The 16765-nt window shown below is 41.9% G+C and overlaps 1 long non-coding RNA gene across 1 annotated transcript in view; it reads right to left on the bottom strand.

The window, feature by feature from the left end:
- The window catches only part of LOC148184425 (uncharacterized), a 264268-nt gene that overhangs the window by 110575 nt on the left and 136928 nt on the right, over positions 1 to 16765 (bottom strand). The gene's annotated exons all lie outside the window — the stretch shown is intronic.

Here is a 16765-nt window from a genome sequence, read left to right as displayed (position 1 = left end):
ATGGAAGAGAGGTTTTGCTTCACAAACCGCCTGCAGGCAGTTGATCCCGGTACCCCAGCAGGGCTCTGAGGAACACCCAGCTGCAAGAGCAGGAATGAGCAGAGATGCCGGGCCGGTGGCTGAGGTGTATCAGCAGCTCCGCGGCGGTGGCTGGCACTGCCGCACGTCCCGGCAGGACAGGGGCTGCGAGGCCTGCAGAAAAAGAAGCAGCTGCAGCAGCAGCTCCATCTGGGTTATGGCAAATTCCTTTCCCCAAGCAACAACAGCCTCTCGAGTGTGTCCTGCTCTGCAGCTGAAGAAACCAGCCAGCCCCCACCTGCCCCTGCCCCTCCCTTTTTACCTGGACCCCTTTCCCCCTGGGCCCAGCCAAACTCTTTGTTTTCTCCAACACCCAAGAAGTATGAGCAGTAAGGTTTCCCTGCAACTAGTTAATGGGGAAAACGCTATAGGACAGAAGGAACAAAAGGAAGGACACCTAACCAGACACCTAACCCCCAGTACAGTGACATAGCTGGGGGCAAATCAGAAAGCAAAAATTGTGTCTTCCTACACTGCAAGGAGATCTTGCTGGCACTAGAGCGCACAGGGGAGTTGCAGCTGAAACACACACTAATTTATTGCAGATATACTGAAAATAATAATAATAATAGTTTGTAAGAGCTTCTCAAAAATAAGTCCGTATAGACTGTATTAATGTTGCCCCTGCTGCATGTAATACCAGGAAACCAGTGAAAAAAAACACATTTACATAAAGCATATTTCACTTTCGGAACTGTCCTTTAACTTGGAACTGGTAAGTATCCACTAGTAGGAAAAACACTAAAGTTGCATTTTCAAAGTGGTAAAAATTATTGTGATTCAAAAGTTACAGTGCCTTGTAGGAAAAAGGAAAGATATGGAACAATGATGCCGAAAGTGGTCAGGCCTGTACATTGACATATGTTCTTTACAAAGTAGTTTTAAACGGGGAAGAAGTAAGTTTTAGGAAAAAAAATTCTTGATTGAAAACCATATAGCACAGTTTTAAGATTTTTTCTTTCCTAAAAATTAACAACCTTTTCTGTTGCTAATTTTTAAACCAACTTTTGGCCCAAACACTGAAATGCAACATCCATCATTTACCTTGAGGTGCTTGTAACTGACATTAAATTCTACCAGTACCCCAGTAGGAAACTGGGGAAGAGTCATGCTGCCACACACAAGAGAAGCACGTTTCTTTTGAAGTTTCAGTATCCTTCAAACACAGCCAAGGGCAGCTCCTCATTCTTAGCCACGGAGTACTGTGGAAAAGTCAACGTAACCGTAACTCTACTATGGGGGTGACTAAACAGCCCAATGGACCATCCACTTTTCAACCACCTGCTTCCTCATCTCTGGTAGGGCAGTGGGCCAGTATTCGTGTGTTTCTCGTGCCTCACCAAGATGACAAAGGAGGTCCTCAAAAAGAGCCTTTTCTGGATGGAGCAGCATGAAGATGGACATGTGGGAAATAAGGGCCATGAAACATGAAGAAAAATGTCCCTTCTTTTCTGAACTCCTGTCTTCTCCTTGTAATAAATGGAATTGATTCATGCTAACTAAATGGTAACTGTTATTAAAGTGATTATTAGAAGCAATCAAAAGAACCAGTGTTCCAAGAGAGATGCACTCCTTTACAGATGGTACATGTTAAAACTGAGGTACAGGATGTAGTTTGGGTGATGCCCTAAGACGAAAACGGCCTTGAGATGGTCAAAATTAGAACCACTTTAGGCATTGGGCCTGAAAAATCAGTAAATATCAGACTAATGAGTAGACTCACGTAACACAACGCTTAGTACGCAGGCGCAAACCTGTAAGGTTATCCAAAGGACAACGAAAAAAAGGAGAAGCCTTCGCCAGAAGACCACCAAAAGAAGACTGAAGACCCCCTAACAACAAGTGAAGCATGCGCCGTGAGGAATAGCAGGGTAAAGTCAGAAAAATTGGAAACAGGAGGAAGCTTACGGGAAACATTCATGAATATGTGTAAGCATACAGCATACAAGGTTAGCTTGAAGTGCTTTGTTTTGTACGTGAGGCAGGGTGGGATGCCTCCGCACCCCAGTTGGTTTTGGACGTGAGGTGGGGTAACAAGCCCTCCCCGTACCCCGGTCGGTTTTGCTTATGCTTTAATCGTACTGAATTCCTGGCAAATTCTATCTATCAATTGTAATTTTTTTACTAAATTGTATTCTTTTCCTGAACTCTATTCTTTTATACTAAATTACTATTCAATTTACTGAATTGTATTCATTTTTAATTAAACTGTTATTATCTCAAGGGACCTAGTTTTCGTACTTCTAATTCCATTTACAACATCCTTTTTGCCCATTCATTGGAAGTCCCTTGTAATTCGGTACCTGGGATAATTTTTGTCCTGGTTGTTACACTGTGTTTAATGGAAAATCCCATCCCACCAAGGTGGATCATTTGTTGTTCAGGTTCTGGTTTAAGTGATTTAAGATGAATTGGGACGAGATTTTCTAGGTAACGGGTCTCAATTTTTCTGAGAAAGCACACAGAGGAAGAGATGACAGGTCATTTTTAAAACACTCAAGTCCAGAAGACTACTCCAAAATTTGACAAGACCAGCAATACTTGTGTCAGCATGTCACCCAAAAGGCAGCGACTGAAGTGACAGGGCTGGGCTCCTCACAAAGAGACCTGGAAAGAGGGCAAGAGAAGGCAGGGCCAACTGGAACTCAAGACAAGCTGCATGGAAGGAGAACACCCCCAAAGTGGCCTAAAGTTACTTCCAGAAAGATACAAGCTATTAACTTGTATGTATGTAAATGATAAGATGAAAAGTACCTGTTGTTTCTTTTAATAAATAAGTTGAAGTCAACATTTTCTTTGACAATATGTGGGAACCCATGAGCAATGGAGAGGCAATCATAAGCTTCCATAAGCTTCATCCTCTCTTCATATTCTCCAATGCAAAAAAAATAGGGAAAAAAAAAAAATTTTTTAAAAAGAAATTTTTTAAAAGAGAAAAATAGACCTGAAATTTCTGTTGTGTGAGTGCACAGCTAGTTGAAAAAATATACTCATCTTTTTGCCACTGGGGGCTTTCTGCCTTGCTGGGTGGCCATATTTGGAATGACATGCCAAAAGAGCTTTCCGGATGCTGTATCTGAAATAGCTCAAGTTCTTCAAATGTGTAAACATATTTTACATTTGAAGCTGCTAACAAAAGCATGTTGAAAACTTGATTTTTTACACTTGTGATTGATGTGTAAAACATAAATTGGTGGAAGAATGCATGCATCCAGTGAAGCACCGGAAGAACAGCAGGACCGGCTCCATGGACACTCAGTAAATCCCCGGCCGATGGCTTGAGAGCCAGCGAGACCCCTGCCTTAGAAACGAGGACTCAAGAATACCTGGCAGGAGAGCCAAGTTGAGAGTGCCTTAGGGGCATAGGGGAAAAGGGCTTACGGAGGTGTGGGGGGCCGAGACCAGGTGCTGGGACAAACATCTAACATCACCCAATGAGACGCATGAAGGACGGTTTTATTTTTTATATATACATGGTGGAATAGATTGCTATTGTTTGTTAATCAAATTTAATACAATGTGATTGCTGAAACTGCAAAAAGGCCAAACCACAGTATCCGGCTGTACAAACAAGAATAAGAACATCTCCTTATTAGGACATACATACTGTAAGTTGCATAACTGGTATAGGACCAACGCCTGCGCACTCACATCGAGAATGAATTCCTGACTGAGGAAGACTACAAGCCTTCATCCCACGACCACCAGGAGGCAGAGAACGAGCACCTAGAAATAAGCAGCACAAGTGCAGATGCAACCCAGGAAGAAGTAATGAAGACACATATACAGGAACTGTATATAAGGGGGAACTTCTTCAGCTAAAGTGCGCGCTGTTGGTGGAGCGGAGACTCCCCGGCTTGCCCAGTGCTGCTTTGCTTGCTCAACCGCTTGCTGAATTAATAAATTGATTTTTATGGATGATCCCTTAATTTGGCTCATTGATTTTGTCACTACAATTTAGAACACATGGGAAGGACCTTTATGGGCGATATTAACACTATGGATGATTATGGATGGTATGGCTCTCCCTGTGTTTTGGCTTCTGTGAAGTCCCTCATTTATTTTTTTTTTGGTGTATACCTCCCTGTATCTTCCCCTCTCCTCTGTTCCTAAGGGCAGGACAAAGGGTGAAAAATGCCAAGATGGCTCGGGGCTGTTGCCAACCCCCTGTCACCCCTGTGTCTCTCTGCCATCCCATCCCCTGTTTTCCTGAAGGCAGGCAAGGGACAGAGAACGTCCAGAGTGATGCAGGTCTGCTGTCGTCTGCCCGCTGTCCCGTGTTGTCCTTCATCCCCTGTCTTTCCATATTCCCTGTTCCCTGTCCGGGAAAGTCCGTTCCAGGACCCTCCTCCCCTTCCTAAGATGGCGCTGGCCACATGGCCTGGGATCCCTTTTTCCAGTCTTGCTCCTTCTTTTCAGGCCCCTAACTTTCCCTTCCCCCCAGTAACTCTAGCTCTGGTTCCACCCCTTTCTGCGGCTGCTCCACCCCTGGGGGCTGCCCCTTTTCCATCGTGGGCAACACCCCCACCGGGGAAATCAAAGCTGTAACCTGAGCTCCAAAGGCCGGCGCTTGGCCAAGAACATCTAAAGTGCAACACCCGTATCTTCAGGACCAGAGCCAAAGCTGAACACTTAAGAACTTTGCCCCTCGTAAGAGGAGGTCAAAAAACTGCACCCTTCCTAAAAGAAAATGCAGACCTGGAAGAGACTGAACAAAAAAAAAAAAACATTATGTTTGTATTAAGTACCATCACTGTTTAATTTGCCCTGCTGTAGTCCGAGATTTAAGTGTTTTTAATTTTGTTTTTGTTTGTTTTCTTAATGTCTTTTGTTGTTGGGCTTTAGTGTTCCACAAAGCCAGGCAGGTGCTTTGTGAGGGAGTTGAAATTCTTATGGTGTAAGTTTCAGAAACATTTTAAGCTCCAAATCAAAATTTGATAAAAGAAAAAAAAAAAAAGGAGCAATTGTTGTGAGGTGTCTCAGAGAAGCAAAGATTTAGTTTTAGATAAGCGTTGCTGAAGAGGAGGCAAGGCTGAAATGCCCGGCTAGTGTGAATTTTGACGTCCTGCGTTGGGGGAATGGGCCGTGTGAGGCCTGGATGAATATACCCCTCCCCAGACCCCTTGTGAGGAGCAGCCCAGGAGTTCTGATTGGGTTTAAGCCTCTGGGGTTTCTCCCTTGCTGTGTTTTTAGTGGTCCCTGACCCTAAACTCCACCCTTTTGTCCATCAAAACCCCTCTCCCTGCCTTTGTTCGGCACTCTCTGTCTCTGAATGAGTTTGTTCCCAGGCTGAATAAATGGTTTCATGAACAGAGAAATCCCATCTTGTTCCTATCCTAAGCTGGGTCCCCGTAACTGTAGCTTCCCTGGACATGATCCTGTGGTTGTGGACTGCAACAATAAATAATCTGTCTGTCATTTGGTTGTGAGTGGTGACTTGCTACTGAACTGAATGTGTAAATCTGAAAACATGCACTTTACATTATGACATCATAGAACTATATCAGGAGATATTTACTGCTGTAAATAGCAGTAAATAGCACTTTAGTGAACAACAGCTTTAGAGCAAAAATCATTGCGTCAAGAATCTGTGTTTGCTTGTTTTCTTTTACAATTGAAAAAAACTTTAATCATTTCATTTCAGAGTTAGAAATTAGAAGGTAAGTAATGAGCCAAGATAAACAGAGACATCAGGCAATATCAGCTGGAAATAAGGACAAACCCTTTTAGAATATAACATTCTAGCTTCTGTATTATTGATTTCTATTTGTTTCTTGTAATAGATTTTCAAGACTTGATTTTGCTTAGGTTTTGTACCACCTGGTGCATTAGAGAAAGTAGAGTAAATTTGAAGAGCTTGTGTGAAGACACTTGAAGCTGCCATATGACAATCCCTCTTGGAAAAACAAGTTTTCAACGGAGTGCAGTAACATATAAATTGCTTTTGGAATAACATATTACCAAGGTCATATAGATTTGGACCCATTATGCCAAACCTAACAAGTTTCATCTCAGGGAAGGCCACCCAGCTTTTAGGATGGTAAGCTTTTAGGATCCAGCTTCAAGCTGGGGGGCCTGAAACCCATTCATAATGCATTGGGCTAGAATTACGGATCTTAATACCTGCCCTATGTCTGTATGTACAGTGCTGTTATGATGATAGGAAGAAATGTACTCTGGCTCTGTGATGAATTGTTTTAAAATGCCATGTAAATAAGCTAACACTAGAAGAAAAAATAGAATAATCTTATGTCTTTCAAGTGCTAGAAACTGAGTTTTGCAGCATCACATAGACTTCCTTTCAGGGAATGACACAGTATACAGATGCTTTCCATTAAGACATTCTTGAGCATTACAGTCTGTAGAGATCCTGCAGGATTTTATTAGAAGAGAACAATCTAATACATATTTTTTATTGCTAGGGTAAAAAAAAAAAATGCTTTCAGGAGATCATGAAAACACCTTCACTTGCAGATAAAGTCAAGGAGATGCAGGTGATGCCAAGAGGGAATTGCCTACAATCTCCTCCACTATCACTAGCTGCCTTCATCCTGTGGCCAAGGGGTATTCCCAGCACAATAGAGGTGTGAATGAGAAGCTGTACATGCTGTGAAGAGTGCAGCACTTGCACTGGTGGTGAGGAAGTGATTGTCTGGGGAGATGCCTTCTTAGATTAACTGCTGTGTGCTCAGTAACTTCCCTGCACAGCAGCCTTCCAGCCAGGATCAATAAAACTCATTACTCAATTCAGGCTCTTCAAAGCCTTTGTTATTTCAGTCTGATTCTTCAGATTTTGGTCTTGCATTATTAGGAAAGAATCAGGTGTGCATCCAGAACTGTATTGAGAGATCATCAAAAGTCTTAAGTTACATTGTACTCTCCCCCATGTATCATACTCTAAAGCAGTTGGAAATAGTGGCATTTACCAGTGTTCATGTTCAATACAGAACGTCTGACATTACGTCTGAAAATTGACATAAGTTTCAGTGCATCAGCTGCTCTTCATTTAGACTTCCAACCCTCATCAATGAGCTATTGTATTTGAAGTGTGACAAAGACACATTTCAGTCCACTCAAAGGCTATACTCAAGGCAAAATTTGTGAGACAACCCATCACCACGGAAGTAAATGAAATACAGCTGCTTCTTAAGTTTCCAGTGTTGCAATGATAATTTAAAAGGTAAAAAATGGCTCGTTACATTTTGCACATGTTTGCACATTTTAACCACACAGATACCTATTCTGTAATAATAAGGAGTGAATCGTTTTGTGATACTATTTATAAGGATTAGAAATATGGAAAAAGGAAAGTAATTGCTAGGTAAAATTTGAACATAAAAACATTTAAAACTTTACTTCTGTATGTGTGTTTTGCACATAAAATTCAAATGTTGAACAGATAATGCTCTGAGCAAACTTACTGTAACATCACAGAGGATGATGACATCTAGTAGTGAACAGGTGGAAATTTATATTCAAAAACCCAAGTACTACTTAACTTCCCATGTGAAAGTGAGGTTTTGAATGTTTCAGAGTAACCCAGTCAAGATTTTTCATTCAGTTCATGTAGGATGAAGTCTAAACTGTTCTTCTGCACTTCCATGAATAGATTTTCAAACTTCTTGAAGACCCTTTTTGTCTTTTTCTTTGTGAGTATTCACCAACTCATCTGTGGGAGGCAGAAAGTAGGTCTGTGATAATTAATGCTGATAATTATGAAATGTAGAGGTAAATACTGAACCTGCAGCACTTCTGATTGCTTTTTTGTTCCTGGTACCTTATTGACAGTGTCAATTGACATCTGACTGGTTGGAACTGTTATACTGTGAGTTTCACAGGAACTGTCACAGCCCTGGGTGTATCCTCTCTCCTGAAGGTTTTGCTGGGGCTGAGGTCATATGGCAGGTACTGATGTGCAGCTGAAGGCTGCCCCTTCCCGCTAGTGACCTTGGAGAGAGATTCTCAGGAAGGAATAACTGCAGGGTAGCTGCAGACAGGGCTGAGCCACTGTCCCTGCCTATGTTGTTGCCATGACCCGCTCCTGTCTCTCCACCCCTTGCAAGGCAGCTGACCCTCCTTGTTCCATGACCCTGGGGTCCAACATGTTGTAATTCAGCATGAAATTTCCTGGAAAATATGGGAGTAATTTCATTTTCCCAGTGGCTAGCCCTTACTGATTTACTAACTTCTCTCCTGTCTTTCCTCTGTTGCTCTAAGAGTGCTGCTTGCTGTTCCCATAAGGAAGTAGCTTTTTCCCTCACTGCTATTGACTTGACACATGTAGTACCTAGTCCTCTGCAATACTCTTAGGTCACCTATTTTTCACTTTCAACCTGTTTACAGTTTGGCTCTGTACATATAATGCTTCACAGAGAATCCTGTTCTCCAAGTGTTTCTGGAACGAAGATTGAGTATCTCTCTAATGGGGTAGGCTGAGCAAATTTAATCAGGTATAGAATCACAGAATAGTTTGAGTTGGAAGAGACTTTAAAAATCATCTCCAACCCATTGGCCCTGGGCAGGACACCTTCCACTTGATAGATCTCGCAAAGGCCTCTCCAGCCTGGTCTTAAACACTTCCAGTGATGTGGCAACCACAGCTGCTCTGGCCAACCTATTCCTCACCTCCCTCATAGTAAATAATTTCTTCCTAATCTAAGCCTACCTTCGTTCTGTTTAAAGTCATTACCCCTTCCTTATTCTATCACTACAGGTCTTTGCACCTCCATGGTTGTTATGATATGGTTTCTAAAGTTATTAGAAATTCCTCTGCCTAATTAAGGTGCAAATGAGACACTATGCCAATGTCTATATATGGGTTTTATTTGATAGTAAATATGAGAGAGAGAGAGAGAGAGAGAGAGAGAGAGGAAAAGAGAGAAGGAGGAAGAGAAAGAAACGGAAAAGGATTCCTGGCTCTTGTGGTATAATTGATTAACTTGCACCCTGGAATAAATGTGAATGGATTTGTTGAGGATGTGTGTTTTCCGCTCGAGCACTTTTACTTACAGTTGGAAGAATTTTATAAGTAATATTCCTGCTCTGCTGGGTAATTTTAAGCATTATGAGAAATTAGCTTTTATGGTACAAAATTAGCACACAAAACATTTGTTATGAATGGAGAGGGGAGAATTTAGACGAGTCCCTGCCTTTGCCCAGTTTTCTGGCAGTAGGAAACAGCTTTATTGAGGCAGCCAGCACCCCCAAACCCAATCTCATTCACAAGTTCTTATTAATGACAGATCAAGTCTATTACAACATGAAATATTTATTGGATAAACACAAGGAAGAGCAGACTAAGCAGAGTTCTCAGTACCCAGGATAAACAAAAGAAACACTACTAGTAGATTCACAAGACAGTGCATGATAATAAATATATTACAGGTAGCAAAGAAATAATATAGATTAGGAGCCAATGCCACTTACCAATAAATAATAGTTGATTACTGTATTTGATTGATATAGTTGATTATTATTAGTTGTGTAGGAGATAAGAATATTTTTTACCTCTATTAAGTATATTAAAATTGTTAAGTTCTGCTGACTGGAAGGCACTCATTGGCTGCTGCAGCTGCAGCGTTGTTGCTCACGTGTCCCTGCATCCAATCAGCTTCCTGCTCATATGGTCCTGGCATCTCCCCAACCAATCACTGCCTCACCACCAAACGGCACTCAACCGGTGTTCAACTTCAACCAGCTCTCCCTGACCATGCGACCTGCAGTTTGCTACAATAAAAGGATCTTCTTCAGATGAATAAAGAGGTCCATGGGACTTTGTTCCCCATTGCTACGGTTGTGTGCAGAAGCCTTTTTTCACTCAGCTTCTAGGAGAGTAACTCAACATTGACATTTGAACCTCAAGGAGAACTCCCCACACACCCAGAGAGTGTGTAAGAGATTTCTGATTTTATGAAAATTATAGTGGTCTTCTGTAGTTCATAAAAATGCTGTATCTGCCTGTCAGAACTTTTGCTTATCCTTTCCCATGCATTCAAAGCAGGATGTTTATTGCTGGCTAAGGATGTTCTCAGCAGAGATAACTCTCCAAAAGGCAAGCTATTCCAACCTGGTTTGCAGATAAGCTGCAGGGGTGAAAGGTCCTGTCACAACATTTTCCTACAAAGGGTTCTGATGCAAACATATCTTTACATCAGGACTTTGCTGTGTTTTCCAGGAGACCAATGATAGCACTGTTGTAATTTAATTTTGACACAAACAGAAACTGTGGCTTTATTATTGGTGAGATAAAAAACAAAATTAATTCCCTTTTAAGCTTAGTTCTATCATCCCAAGTACCTTTTTCCTTTTGAATTTTAGTGAGGAAATTGCCCTCATCACCTTCTGCACCTACAACTGAGAAGCATGTGCATTGTGGAATGTGCTATAGTCACCACACTGATTAGCATAAATAAAAGAAGCAAAGTAAAATGAAAATGTTCTTCTGGGACATAGGAAACTCAATGGTATGTTAGGGATATTTGGTTGGCTTGAAATTTGGTAGAAGGCTTTTTTGTATTTTATTCATATTTTCTTTGCAGTACATAGTTATCCCTCCTGGTTTAAGAAGGGGGACTACTATTTTTCATGTAACATTTTGGTATTTTGTTGAGATTCTTTAGTTCACTAATTAGTAACTCAAAAAAATTAGCCAAATCAAAATAATTCTAAAGCCTTCTGAGGCAGAACTGGGAAGGTTAGAATATATTTGTATGATTTTGTTATAAATTTGTATTGTGATATTGGCTTTCGCAGATGAATATTATATATTAAATACTTTTTAGCTATGTATGTACTTTTTTTCTTGCTAACAAGTCTTAAGTTTAAAAGAATTTCCTAGGTACAAGGCAAGGAAACCCCAGAGGGCAAGGACACTGGGGCCCAAGCTGTTATCAGGAGAACAATAGAGCTCAAACTGTTATCAGCAGAAGATATGAAGCCCAGCTGTCCTCAGGGGAAGGATGACGGGCTGGATGGTTATCAGCAAGTGACCATTTGCAAAAGAAAGGAAACCAAACTTCAAATAATGCTGACCAGCAAGAATAATGATGACCAGCAGGGATAGCGCTGACCAGCAGAAAATAAAGATTGTGCAAAAGCATATTCTAGGAAGGTGGAACTAGGGAGGGGACATGTTTTTGAATATGCATAGAATCCTCGCAGCAGGAGGGGATAAAGGGAGTGATCCCAAGATACCAGGTGTGTTCCTGGCAACCCGCCAGGGCACCCAGCCGTTTTAACCCTTTGCTTTATTTCTTTTGTCTCCTAATTGTCTTTTGTTTATATTAAATTCTTTTTATAATTTATTAAGTGAATCTCGTTTTTAATAATTTCTGGGGGCTCTTTCTGGGATAAGCACCTCACCTCTAGGACCACCAGAGATCCAGAACGGGGAAACAGGCGCGCCCCTGCTGAGTTCAGCAGACCCCGCTCCGTTTCTCCTAGCGTGGGCCAAGCGGCTGCAGGTCAAAACCCCGAGGACAAGAAGGAGAGGAATAAAGCAAAGGAAAGGGGAAAAAGGCTCCCTAAAAACCACGGTATTTTTGCTCCATAATTCTTTTGCACGAAGACCCAAAGAAGAAGACGGATTGTAAGTAATCTTTGGGGGGAGCGGGAAGCGGGGGTTTCAAGATACCCCCGGGGTTACTGGGACTGGGTCTCAGGGGAGGGGTTAGCCCCTCGGGAAAGGGAGCCCAAGGTTTTCCTGGCACAATCCACTGGGAAAACAGAGTAAAATGTGGATTCTCTAAAACTTTGTCAAGTTGAGGATTAAATCCAAGAAATTTGGACTTAAAACTGCCAAATTGAGGAATAATCCAAGAAACTTGGGATATTTGACATATTACAGTGCCCATGGGCGGATATTAACAAGGGAAGTAAAGAGCACCTTATTGTCTTGCTGTGACTGGGTGGAGTTGAATGAACAGATGTGAGAATGCGTAAATAGGTGTGATTGTTGCGTTAAAGTCTGTGGGGTTTTTTTGGAATTGTGTTGCTAAAGAGGAAATGTTTCCTGTGCTGTGCTGGAGTAAGAGTGAACACGGGTCGATGTTTCCACAGGGACTGGATCACGGTGGGGACACATGGAGTGATTCGCTTCCTCCCTGCGAGCTCCTGTCATGGAGCCCCGGGGGGGGAGCAAACCAGAACTGGGTTTTGTAACCCAGGAGCCGCGGGGGTGTTGTATCAAATCTGTTCTCAGCGGGATAGCAGCTCTGGTCTCAGAGCAGAGCCAAGGTTATCTTTAGTGGTGATGGTCCCTCCGCGCCTTTCTTCCCCCCTGGGCAACAAGAGCTGCTTGCGGGGGAGGGGTCGCTTTGGTGAGCTAGTATGTGATTCAGCATTTAAAGTTGTTTGTTTTTTGGTTTTTTGGTTTTTTTAGAAGTTTTTTTTTGCCCCAGTGTAGCGGCGGTGAAAAGTTTTTCTGGGAGATCGTGCTCCCAGAGCTACTCCCCATCGAGCTATTGGGACGGAGGGGCGGGTCAGCCTCAGGAGTGCAAGGGAACTCCTGGAGCTCCGGCCGGTGGTGAGTCGGGCCGAATCCTGATGAGATCAGGGCACGGAGGGTGCCCTGAGGGGATGAGTTCAGCTCATCCCTTTTGAGTAGAGTGAGGGCAGGGGCCTTCTAAGTCTTGGTGCCCCTGGATTGTTTAAACTTATTTTGGAGCTCTCAAGCCGCAGAGCTGTGTTTAGGTGGCTGCAGGCAGGCTGGATTGAACCACAGATGCTGGTTCGGGTTCCCTGCTCCAGGCACAGGGGGATCAGAGGAGCTCTCAGTGACTCCTAGAACCTCCTGAAGCTGTGAAACTGGCTGGGAACATGCCCAATGGTGAGAGAGCCAGGCGAGTCCCTCTGGGACCCAGGTTTTCTATGCCGGGGTCTTATGAGACCTTGGGCACATTAAGTTCTGTGATTCCGGGAGTAAGGACTGGTGTCAAACTGTCTCAGAGAGCTTTTTCTTATCCAGATGTGTGAGTGAGATATGGAGCAGTCCTGGCGTATGGTATCAGCTCCAAACCAAGGGAGCTGCAAGTTGCAAGCCTTTGTTTTACCGGGTTCTGAGAGAATTCCGTGTATGATGGTGCTGTGGGCTTCTGCAGCAGTAAGCTGTGTCGGTGCTTAAAATTTGAGATTTCAGGAAGAGCAGAGAAGTTTTGGAGAGAAGCTTAGAAGAATTCCAAGAAATGCATCCTGGGAGAAAGTGGAAAAAGAAGTAAGCTCTGTTTGTTTTTTCTTGAGTGACTGCAATATTTATTTTGTAGAGAAACAAACCCATTTCTTAGTATGCCTTCCAATTTCTTTACTTTAGTGAATATCGTAGAATTTTGTGGTTGATTTTAATTTTAAAGGCAAGTTACAGTAATTTGCAGAGTAGTCACTTCTTGAGGTGAAAACTTATCAGGTTGTCAATAAGTGTTAGAGCTGTTAGCCCTAATGTTGTTTGTGTCCCATGCTGATGGGCACAGCCCATGGTTCTTAACAGCAGAACCTGGTGCCAGCCTAAAAGCAAAATCCTGTGGATTGCTGTAAATCTTTTTACTGCTGCTAAAAATTATTTTGTCTCTCTTTTCACAATATGAAATGCTGATCATCTCTCTGATGATTTCTAAAAAGAGTTATTGTGATAGTGTGTTTAGGTGAAGATCAGGCTCAGAACTGCCATGATTTCTTGTTCTTTTGAATTTGCCAAGAAAGTGCACATGTCTCTAGGAGTGCTTGTGTTGTTTTGCAGCTGTGCTTATTACAGAAGCAGAAGTGGACCCAGTTAAAAGATTAGAATTAAGATTGTTAGTGTTTTGAATTGAGAAGAGAATTGTGGAGACTCTAAACTTGGGCTATTTTAATAAGTACATGTGTTAATTTAGAGATGAGTCTTATTTTGTGAAAGAAGAGTTTGAAAACAATTGTAAGACTGGTTCTTGCTATAAATTGTTCATAGTATATAAGCTGCAAGTACTGTTGAAACATAAAGGTATTGTCAGAAACTTGTCAATGTATCTAAATTCCTGTAAAAATAAAAAACCTGATCATATCTTGTCATGAGAAAAAGTTACACTAGAGATTATTCACATTAAGCAGCTGTGTGAAGATGGATTCCTTTGTACTTGTAGAAGAAAATTTAGAGAAGAATGATGTCTGTGTCTTCATTTCTAGCTTGACTGAAGATCTGTTCAAGGCAGTGGAAATAGTAATTGCAGGTTTGTTTTAGTTGGTAAAAGTAGCTGGCTAGCTGACTGGTCTCTGTGTCTAGCGCCTTTGATGGCTTTGGGGAGGGTCCCCAAAAGGAGGTGTTGGAATTTGTAGTTGATTCTAAAGCAAAGTAATTTTTGTAGTGGAGATTCTGGAGGGATGTGGTGTAAAGAGTGGCGAGATGACAGTGGCAGAGAGAGAGAGAGAGAGAGAGAGGTTTGCGATGCCTTTCATTAGAGTTGTAGAGATTTTTAGAAAGAGAGCGAGAAGTGCCTTGTTGGCTCCGAAGAGTGAGCACTGGCTTGTGAGGAGAAAAACTTTCAAGCGCGATTAGAGATGAGAATTGTGCCCGAAATAGGGGATGTTCAAATTCGTATAAATTCTTGTATCAACTCTCAGGATAAAACTGTACAAATTGTACACCCATAAAATCTATTCCCACACAATTTTTCAGTAAAAAGACAAAGCAAGCTGGGCAAAAAAATCAAACCTAAGAATACGTAGAGTACTTTTACTAATACTCAATTTCCCAGCAAGTCACTTGGAATGAAAACACAAACACATTACAAACACTTCCAAACTGACAATGCAAGCAATTATGGTGACAATTTAAATGTAATTGCTTTTCATGCAGTTCCATCTCATGTGTTGGTAGGTTCCAATATAGACCGATTATTGAAAAGAAGCAAAAGCTTCTTGCAGCTAACACAAAGTGGCAGAGTCTGAATAAAGAAATGATTATCACATCTAGGTGTGAATTTGCTGCTGGCAGTTTTTCTGCTTCCAAATTAGTTTTCCTTATCTTCAATGCAGGGATGTTTGACACGCCTAGAAAAATGAAAAGAGACAAACTTCCCTGGTGATACGTGCCTGAATGAAATAAGTTAGTAATTACATTAACTTATTTAGGTAGAGTTTCAGCTTTTATTCTATGAAGTGCTTGTTGCACCACTTTTGTTGTTTCCCATAGTTTTTCAGTGGGATTTCCTCCTTTTGACTTCATGATTGTGGAGGACGTGAGACTGCCTCTACAAGTTTTACAAGAATTGCCAGCCTGTGAATTAGGGAGTGGTTTAGGCATTTGAGTTGCCTTTCTTTCAGGGTTTTAGTAGGCTTCTGCTTTTTGCCCTGGAACAATTAACCTTATGGGTTTTACTTTTTTTACTACAGTGGTTTTCCTTTTGGACATGATTGATTTCAGTGGCAAGCAATGATTCTGCTTGAACCTTTTTAGTAACTAATTGTTCCCTGTCCCATTTTTTTGCACAAAGTCCACCCCAGGGATAGAAAGGCAACTAACAAATTAAGCAAGGAAGGACAACAAAATATCTTTTTTACACTGGCCACCTGGGACAGTAATTTTCTCCTGAAGTTTCTACATAGGGCCAACACCATCCCCACAAGGCAGCAGCTGCAGAATTGGCATCAGGACTTGAACCTGCCAATTCTGGCTCTTCACAGCAAAGCAAAGGAATGAAACCCCCAAATCAATGTACTACAACCTCCACAACTTCCTCAGAGAAAGGTGCATCAGAATTCCCAAGAGTTTGGGTCCCTACAGAAGAGACCTCAACCTCCACAACCATTCCCGAGAAGGCTGCATCGGGATTCTTAGGAGTAGCCTATACCTCAAAAATCCAAGTGAATCTTTCCCAGAAGATGCCCCATATAAAATTACAGCTAATTTCCAAAATCTCACTTCTCACCCTGGAAAGATACTTCATATACCAAAGTTACTTTTCTACAAACTTAAGTTACAAGTACAGCACTAGTCTGTTGCTGCTGGACACAAAATGAGTCACACAGATGCAGCTTCAGGTGTGGTGGAAGGAAGGAGAGAGCTTTATTTCTTCTCTAAGAATTTATAGGTTTCTGACCACGGCCAGGGATTGGGTAGTCAGGATAACACCTTCCCAACCACACTGGCTGTGAGAGATGTCCATCAAAAGACGTGTATCAGAAAGAATGTACACATATCTATGTTTACAGTCACTGTCCTGGGAAAGTCTTTAGAAACTATGTCAACAAGATTGAAAAACTGAGTTTTCAGGGTGACATCTCAACATTTTGTTTTTAAAAAAAGAAAAAGAAAAGAAAATGAACAAAGAAGCGTGCAACATTCTAAACAATCAAAAGGAAAAAAGAATAGGAAAAATAAACAATGCTCCATACAATCAGAAGGCTGTAATTTCAGCGTGAAATCTCACCCTTTTAGTATTACAAAAAACTAAAAGTGAAAACATGTCTAGCATCAACACCTGCTCATGGATGGATCTCAATTTGGTCATGGAGGTGGAATCCGTGACCAAATTGAAAGGTGCCTGGGAAAACTTCTGAAATGCTATGACAGCAGCCCGTAAGTCCACCAATTGGGCTGACCCAGCCTCACGACTCTCCAAAACCTGCCACTCAGATCCATCCTTCCAGGCAGCAATGGCCTTTCCAGTCCTCCTCGAACCGTCAGCAAATATGGTGGGTCCTTGCACAGGCTCCTGACCAT

Source organism: Pseudopodoces humilis, chromosome 4 (genome assembly GCF_049639895.1).
Source record: "Pseudopodoces humilis isolate 2021_Gansu_Grassland_sample_001 chromosome 4, ASM4963989v1, whole genome shotgun sequence".
NCBI classification, from domain to species: Eukaryota; Metazoa; Chordata; class Aves; order Passeriformes; family Paridae; genus Pseudopodoces; species Pseudopodoces humilis.
This window is presented reverse-complemented; position numbering and strand designations above follow the sequence as displayed.